Source organism: Cygnus atratus, chromosome 3 (assembly GCF_013377495.2).
Source record: "Cygnus atratus isolate AKBS03 ecotype Queensland, Australia chromosome 3, CAtr_DNAZoo_HiC_assembly, whole genome shotgun sequence".
NCBI lineage: Eukaryota > Metazoa > Chordata > Aves > Anseriformes > Anatidae > Cygnus > Cygnus atratus.
This window is the reverse complement of record NC_066364.1, coordinates 6,229,085-6,238,173: the sequence shown is the minus strand read 5'-3', so window position 1 is coordinate 6,238,173 and position 9,089 is coordinate 6,229,085. Positions and strand designations below refer to the sequence as shown.

The 9,089-nt window shown below is 47.4% G+C and overlaps 1 protein-coding gene across 1 annotated transcript in view; it reads left to right on the top strand.

The window, feature by feature from the left end:
* Positions 1-1,629: 1,629 nt before the first annotated feature.
* Positions 1,630-9,089, top strand: part of RCAN2 (regulator of calcineurin 2) — a 76,209-nt gene continuing 68,749 nt past the window's right edge. The window contains exon 1 of the mRNA XM_035560241.2: positions 1,630-1,771. The gene's annotated coding sequence lies outside the window, so the exon portion shown is untranslated. The remainder of the gene's footprint in view (positions 1,772-9,089) is intronic.

Sequence of the window (9,089 nt, the reverse complement as noted above, 5' to 3'; positions counted from 1 at the left end):
GCATCAGGGTATAAGTTAGTCCTTAGCAAATGGGACCAGGAGGAAACCCTTCTGCTGCAGGTACAACCACGTACACCCTGTTCTCATGCGTTGCTCTTAGGTATTTGTAGAGATGAGGTGGGATCATCTCCATATCGATCTCATTCTTTACAAGTTTCATCTACTATTATTGGAAAGTGCTGCTATAAATGGCCTATTTAACAAATGGAGAATTATTCTTCCCATGTATTTTATAGGATATTTATGAATTATATAGAAGCCTTCTAGTTCTCCCTTACATTCTATAGGTTTTCAAAGCCATCTTTACAGAAACCAATTTATGTTTCTGTATCACCCTATTGATTAAATCCCTTCACATTATTACTTTCCAAAGCAAAGAGACCACAGAAAATCAGCATTAGCCTCTGAAGCTTAGCAGTCTCCCACGTACATCTGGAGCAGAGCAAATAGCCCTTCCTTTAATAAACCATGCCTTGGGGTCATCTGAATGCTTTCTCTTCATTTTAAAATTATGACTGCCATCAGCCTTTTTCCATTGTAACCCTGATGTTCCTCGAGACTCCTATAAATGCAGCTTCTGGCCTTGTCTGTAACAGGGAGATACATCTTATTCATCATTCTCTGAAGATGAGAACTTCAAATGTATCCATTTCCAGATGGAGCTTGCTTTAAGGCCACTTTGCTTGTCACTGGCCAGCAGAGGGAATGGAGGTTGCGAGCTCCATCCCCAGGGGCATTTAGGTCCCACAAAATCACCATGGGGGGCATTAAGAGCTTTGTTACTAAAACTGCTGCGAGGTGTGCTAGCACTATGTGGGCACCTACCATGGTTGCCCTCCTCTCTGCATCCCACCCCACCTTGTCCCACCTCTCTGCTCCCTTACCCGAACCCATCTCACCTCACCCCTTCCCAGCCTACATCTCCTAGTCCGTCCTGCCTCTTCCCTACCCCATCCCACATCACCTCACCCATCTTACCTTACATCTCCACCCCAACCCCATCCCATGTCACCAGCTCACATCTCACCTCACCTTCTCCTCATCCCCTGTGCAATCCACATCTCCCTACCCCATCCCACCTCACATCTCCATCTCACCTCCCTCAAGTCTTCTCACCTCACCACCACCCGCCCCCACATCTCCTCACCCCCACCCCACAACTCCCTACCCCATCCCTCCCCACATCTCCTCGCCTTATCCCACCCCACATTTCCTCACCCCATCCCACATCTCCTCAGCCCCATCCCACCTCACCCCAACATCTCCCTACCCCACCCCGCATCTCCTCACCCCCATCCTACCCTACATCTCCTCATGCCACATCCCCATACCACATCCCACCCCACATCTCCCTACCCCTTCTTTGGGGACGAGGTTCTGCCCCTTGTCCCTCCTCTGTCCCCATATGAGGTGCCCCCCTTGTCCCTTGTCCCCACACGAAGTGCCTCCCTTGTCCCCACACGAGGCGCCCCCATCCCCATCTCCCCCCGCTCCCCATCGCCAAGCGGCGGAGGGCGGGCGGCGTCCCCAGAGAGGGAGGGGGGCGAAGGAGGCGGGGCTAAGCACCCTCCTCCCATTCTTATTGGCCATCCCTCCTGCCTGTTTAGAGAAAGAGCGTTGCCGATTGGCTGGCGGCGTCCCCTGGCTGCCCGCCTTCTCCTCCACCTTCGCCTCAGCGGCGCGGGGCGGCCGCGGGCAGCAGCAGCAGGAGAAGAGGAGGAGGAGAAAGGAGGAAGGGCGGCGGCCGAGGCCGAGCCAGCCTCAGCAGCAGGTAAGGACAGGGCAGGGCCGCTGCTGAGCCTTGAGCGGTTATGTAAGCGCCCTGCCCTCACGGGGGGCTCTGAGGGGACCCCCCGTCTCCAGAGGGGTCCTGCCCCTGAAATGGCGGCGGGGCTGGGGGGTCGCGTGGAAGCGCCCTGACCCCATATTGTGGGCTGCTAGGCAGAGAGGAGCAGCCCCTCAGGGATATCCCCGCCTCAGGGCTCTGCCGCCGCCCTAAAAAGGGTCGTGGCACTGCGGTGTGTGGGGTTTGTCTCCTCAGGGGACGGGGTGTGGGGAGGCGGTGCGGCCGGAGGAGCCCCGCAGGTGGGGATGGAGCCGTCGTGTCCCCGCTTGGGAGCTGCTGAGATGGGTTTTGGGGTGAGATTTGGGGTGTGTGTGCTGCTTGGCTCCTGGTCACCCTTTGGGAGATGAAAACTTTTCCATGGAAAGGCAGAGCTACTGCTGGGACCCTGCTTTGTTGGGACCCGTTATTGCAGCACGGAGTGTCTGTTGTGGGCAGGTGGAGGTGTGAGCTGTGGGGATATAAAACCATCACGAAGCCTGCTGGCACCTCACAAGAAAGCAGTGGATCCTCCTGCAGGTTGTCAGCTTCGGGAGCTGCCAACTCTTCGTAGCAGGAGCCATACAGAGGAGTCCTGTTCGTAAACTTCTGAGGGAGTTTTGGGCTGTGTGAGCTGGTTTCTGACCTATTCCAAACCTTATGGCATGTAGGCACACTTGGGGGCTTTGCTTATCAGTGAAGATCTCTGTCATTGCACTGTACCTTAAAGCTTTTTGGTTACATGTCACTTACATGCACCAGCAGGAAATCCATTTAAAGAAACCAAGATTTTATTCCAAGTTATACCAAAACGTTTTTTAGATATTTAAAATGATTTTGTAGCTCGAATGGCTTTCCTTTGGCTGTTCTGGAGAGCACTGCACGTCAGAATTGCACGTTTCCCCATCCTGACCGCTTATGAGCTGAAGCGAGCGGCGGCTGCCATCCCGCAGGGCAGCGCCCCGTGGAAGCGATCGGCCACCCTTCGTCATGCCGTGGCTGTCCTCACAGGGTCTGCTGTCTCCTATCGACTGTCTCCTGAGAGTTAAACACCGTGAACGGCTCCACTCGCATGCAGTTCTGACATGTGTGGGTTCTTCCTTTTTCCTCACGGCAGGGCAAGTTGGTTTGGGTAAGGAGTGGGGTATATCAGTGGGGTTTGTGGTAGGAGCTGAGAGCTGTCTAAGTGACCTCTGTGTGAGGTGCCAGGGCTGGCTGAAGGCCAGTGCCGCTGTAATGCCGTGTGCCCTTTTTAAAGCTGGCTCACTTTTAAAACAGTAGCTTGAGGGGCAAGTAAAGGTGATCAGAAAGCTTATTCTTTGGGGTTTGGGTGGATTTTTGTTATCTGAATACGTTAACAGTGCCGTGGAAGCTCTTATGTCTGATTAATCCTAGCCTAACTTCTTGACCTTAAATCACAAAATCATCTCTCCTGATGTCATCTCGGGTGTCATCTTCCCATTGTGGTACGGGGCTGGGGTCTTGACTTAGTAGGGCTGAGCACCAGTGTCTGCTGGCTTGTTCCCCCATGGCTGGGGATACGGGTTGCTTGGCAAGCCAGCACCTGCTGAGCTCCTTTACTACTCATATGCCCTGGCGTAGGAGGCACACGGGAGCCTTTTGAGCCACTTGCAGGTCTTGAACAGCTTGAGCTGGCCAGCCCTGCTTTAGATGAATAAAAGTGAATAGCCCCTTTGGATGCTAAAAGCCTCCAAAAATAGTTACAAAGGCTCAGCTAAATTTAATACAGCTCTAATGTCAATGGAAAGGATTAGAACATTTGGGATTTGTAACAGCATAAAAAAAAAATCCTCTTCCTCATAACTCTGCCCCTTCTGTAACAGGAATAGTGGAGATGGGCACTATTTTTGTGTGGTGCCGTCCAAAAGGGAGCTAAAATGTGCCAGTAATTTGTGTGGCTGTGAGGGGAACAGTCAGTGCCCAGGTGGGGGATGCAGGGGAGAAGCTTCAGGGAAGGGTGACTGCAGTCTGTTGCTTTGTGAACTGCAGCAGTTCATTAGTGCTGTCTCACAAGGTCCCATTCTGCTCTCTAATTAAGTAACATGTCTCCATTTCAGTTCACGGGAGCGTTCCATAGTGAAGAATTAGCAGCGTATGAAAATAATGCTAACCTCCAGTGTTCATTTTACAGAATGGAATGAAATTTCGGTAGGCTATTGCCATCTGAACTTCCCGCTACACTCGTGTCTTCTGTGTGGGTCCAGTTGGCTTCAACAGGCACTGCGTCCTTAAGCTAACGCTAAGGAAACGGGTAACTCCTCTTCCATTAACTCACTGAATAATTCAAGTAAAACATTTTCCTTGTTTCAGGAAAATCTTACTTGGGCAGCTTTCAATTTATTTTTCTCCCATCTGTTAGAATTACAGTAAAACTTGCTTGCTTTTAGTGGGAGCAGAGGCAGAATCCCTGCACTTGCCTTGGACCCTTCGTAAAAGCAAACAAAACCACAAAACACAACTGCAACTTGATTGCTTTGTTTTTTTCCAAATTTTCTCGATTCCTGTAGATTACTGTTTGCAGTCAGAACTCAATAATAGCTTTAGTTTATAGTGATTATATTTAAAGCTTCTATTTGTAACATTTTGTTTGCTTTATGCTATTTTTAGTCTTGTTGTTTGTCATGGCAAGCAGTGTTTAATAATAATAATAATAAAAGTAAAGTTTCCTAGCAATTTGAAGAGATACGTGCCTGTTTCTTGATGTCCCCAAGGGGTTCTTTTAAAAAAAACTCTTGGGACAGGAAAATGGTCACTGAGGAAATTCATTTCCATAAATAAAGCGGATAAATCTATACACGTGTGGTCAGATTTAAGCAACTGGTCCTTTGAAACACGTTAGGATGTGGTGAAAACTTCAGGTGTGTGATGTTTTGAGCTACTGCAAACGACAAGCTCTTGCGCCCCTTGACCACAGGAGGAGAAATGGGAAATAATTTCTGCCAGCACGAAGTGAAGCAGCCTGCAGGTGAATTGCACAGAAGTAACAAGGAGATGGCCCATAGAGTCTGGAAGGGGAGTGGCTCATGCAATTTCCCAAAGGTTAACAGAACCGGTTATTGGGATACTCTTATCCGTGTAGTGTACGGTGACTTCTTGTTTGAAGGTGTAGGGTCAAAACCCGACACAAAGTTCAGAAATAAGACTGAGGAACACTGATGACATGCAGGTGAGCTTCATTTGAAGGGGATACATTCCAGTGCCAAGCTGTGAGTATTGGCTAATGGCTACATGAACTTGGGTTTATTTTGTTTGTGTCCTGGTGTCTGGGTCCTGCTGTGGAATTTACTTGTGTGGTCCCAGGTTGTGGTGTTGCTGCCCAAATTTCTTATCGTTGTAGGTGCTGGATGATGCCTTAGCATTGCTGGATTGTTTATATGGCATTACCATTTCTTTTAAATTCCGTGTGACAACACCTGGTCTCTTAAGGATTTGAAAAAAATCTTGATTTGGAGAGGGAGAAGCAAAACTCCTTACTTTTATAAAGTAAAACAAGAGGGGTTTACCCTTGACTGGATGACTTTCCAGGTTTTTGTGAAAATCTAAAAGGAACCATGAAAAATGGTCCATGGGAAATGTGGCTTACTCTGTCAGAAGCCATGGGAAGGAGCTTTAATATAAATGGAAACGTGATTCAGTGATTGTGCTGTTGTTGCATATAGGATGACGCTCAATTGTGTTTATGTATAGCAATCCAGTTCATGGAGTAAACGTGAATTAGAATTAATTATTTTAGGGAATTTGAAATCTAAATTCTTTTGTTCTAAATTGGAATAATTGGAAAGAGTATTTTTGGCAGGACTTCTGAAGTGGCTGAGCAAACTCGGGGGAAAAAAAAAGCCTCAGAGTAACACAACAGCAGCAAAACACATGAGTTTTAAGGTTTTTGATAGACATAGTGAAGGCTGTGTAGCTATGACTTGTATTATATACGTCTAAATTTATAAATAATGCCAAAAAGGTAAGAATTCCCACTCAGGACTAGCTGAGAATAACTTGTGATATGGTGATCTGTTATGAAGTTAATGCAGAGCTGTGAAAGCTCAGATCGTAACTTCGTGAGTGCTTTGAGTAGATTTGTTGCTGCAAAATACAATCCTAACCTCTGCTGTGACCTGCCCATTCCCAAACTTTGGTGGCCTCTTCTATTTTTGTCTCTTTTTTCTTTCCTTTTTTTTTTCTTTCAGTTAACTTCCCACTGGGTTTATTGGAGTTATAAAACCAAACTTTTTTTCCGTAGGCAAAGTCAGTAAACGTTGTGTTTTGTATCAGCTGTATGGATGGTGTGGCTGTGCCATGAAGCGGAGCAGAAGATGCTTTCCCCAGCACAGGAGGTGGCGAGGAGCTGTCTCTGTGCTGAGAGCAGCTGGTGCTGGAAGCGGGCAGCCTGAGGTGATGGATTGTGTTGCATCTTTTGGCAGAAGTGCTGGCTTATCCAGTTGGAGACTGAATTTACAGCCCAAGGGTTTGAAGTGTGCCAGCAAATGCTGTTGATCGAAGTGTGCTTGTCCTCCCTGATTATCATTGGGCTCAGGCTCATTGGCAGTTTATTTCTTTCGGGGAGCATTAGCGAGATTTCTTTTTAATCGTGGTGCCATGCTTGATCCTGTGCAGTACGCTCCCTGTTTTTCACACGCTTTACTTTGCTGTACGAAGCTACTCCATGCACATACTCCTAACTGTGCAGGACAGCAAATCTGTCTCAAGAACGGACTGAAAAAAGGAGCGAGCTTTCCTCTTGCTCACAGAGCTTCAGCAGAGCAAAACTGCTGTCACGCAGTGTTGGAAGAATATTTGTTAGCTTGTGATCTCAGACGAACTGTGAAGCTGTATGCTGGAGAACTGCCTGCTGTGCTGTGTACTTGTTTCCTTGGTACCAGCTCTGATGGTCAGGAACCTGAATGCTGTTGTAACTCCGACTTCCCTGTTGTAACTCCAAATTCTCCTCTGTTTAGCTGCTCGCTAAACAAGCTGTAGCTTTGCTCAGTTCCTAACTTTATAATACGACTCTCCCAGGAAAAAAAAAAAAAAGCTCTTCAGTGAAGAAGCCTGGAGACTTTTCAGACTTCTGGCCATGTATTAAGATCCCTTACTTGTTTGCAAGCCCTAATAGATTTGTTATGCATCGGGGATTGGGAACAGGATGCATGCAATTTGTTGGCAGCCATAAAGTGATCTTTAACCTTACTGTTACACCTTGCAGTGAAACTGAAGATTATTCATTAGACTAAAAATTAGATCTGGAGAAAACAGCTAGCGTGCCTATGGAGAACAAACCAACAGCATCTGTTGCTGTACGTTGGCTCAAAGTCCCGTTCAGCCACAAGGTTCCTGTTTTGTCACATCCTAGGAGATTCTTGCGGACCCTAAACTTCACTCCTCCCGGTTGTTTCATCTCTTCCTCATCGCTAGAACGCCTGTTGGGTGTTAATTCATACGGGGGCTTCCTATGGCCTCTGAGATTCAGCTCGCATCCTCTTTAACCTCCTGAGTCTGTTGTGTAAGGTTGCTCTTGAAGCATCCCTCTGCTGAGTGGGCTCTTCCAGCTTAATGCTTGCGTCCGGGGGAAGAAGGGGCTTGCCCAGTGTGACTGTAAAATACCCCGTAGCTCCACTGACTGCAAGTAATTTGCCTGTTGGGAATTAAAGACTTCATGCTCATTAGGAAGTCTGCTTTACCACGTAAGTTGTATTTGGTAACATACGGAGCTCGAGGCTTATTTTGTAAACCTAAAAGCAATGAATGTAGTCTTAGTGCGAGCTAGGCGTGATGGCAAACAGGCATAGAGGTTACTGCTTGGAGTAAATGACCTATTGATATTTCTTGCTAGAGTTGGGGCGTGTTCTGAACCTAAGTTTTTTTTTTTTTCCCAAATATTGGCTGCTGTGAGGGTTTCTTTATAGCACTTCCCTGGGTGTGCTCACACTGAAGTGTACAGTCAGGCTGTGCTGGTGTCGGGCTGAGCTGGCGAAAATACCGGTGAGGATTTGAGAGCTGAAAACCTGTCCTCGGGGTGACACAGGACCAGAGGGAATTAACCCGAGGCTTTTGTAGTGCCCCCGCTTTCTTACAGCGCCGCATCCTTGTCTTGTTTTGCTGTGCCCTATTAACAGGTACGTGACTGTACCTCTGGACAAGGGCCTGGCCTGGCCTTGTGGGTTGGACTATTGAGATCAAGTCTAAAGAAGCCCCAAGGCTTGACTTTTGGGACAGCAGTTGTGCAAACTGTAGTTGAACCAATACTTACAACTATTACTAGAGAGCAGCAAGCATGCAATAGCACAAGGGCAAGTCTGAAGCAGGTGAGCGAGCTGTATTTATATAACTCTAACCTCTTACGTTACGAGGAGAGAACAAAGCCACTGATTGCATGTTGTTACTGCAAGAAACATCAGTAGGAGGGTGTTAATTATTCCTCTGCATTGCTTCTAGTCGGCTTATGGGGAGCTCTAGGGAGCCTACAGGCAGGAGCTGGTTTAGTACACCTGTACTAGAGGCTGGGCCAGTCACTGTAAATACCTGAATTTACGCTTACGAACATACTGATGATTAATTGGACGTTCCCATGCTCCAGTTTGATTCCTGTACCAACAGCAGGGATACTGTTTGATGTATGAGCCTGTTCTGGGTCCTGCAGTGTCTCTTAGAATGATTTTTCTAACTCAGATGGATGTGGGGGTAAAGCCTCCAAAGATAGCGGGATTTTCCTAAAAAGCGATGAGAATTATCGCTTGGGTCCACTTTTCACTCGCTTCATTGTTTGCTTCCTAATGTCATTAGCAATTTTTCTGTTCCCATTTTAATGGGGATGGAGAAACAGAGGACATTCTGTCCTCGAACTGCACCCAAAAATGGGCTTTTTTCTCTGTAATGTGTCTTAGTTGTGCTGATTTTCTTGATGTTTTTTGTGCTAATGCTGCTTTTCAACAGGGTAATCTTTATTCCTTTGAGCTGAAGCTTGGTGTCATTTTCGAAATGTGTTCTTCTCATCCAGTGCATTACACTCTTTCTCTAAGCTGCCTGCGAGCTCAGCAGCACCAGCCTGCCTTCCCAGGAACACACGGGACTTTCTTAAACCCAAATCCAGCACAGTGTTTTCTTACAGGGACTGAAGTCATGCCTCCTTTCTGGATGTGTTCAGCGGCTTGTGCTGATACTGTTAGGCCTTTGCCGTGCTAGTAAGTGAGATGACAGCCAAGTCCCTCTCTGAGCCTCGGTGAAAGCGGAATATACTTCCTACAACTTAAGC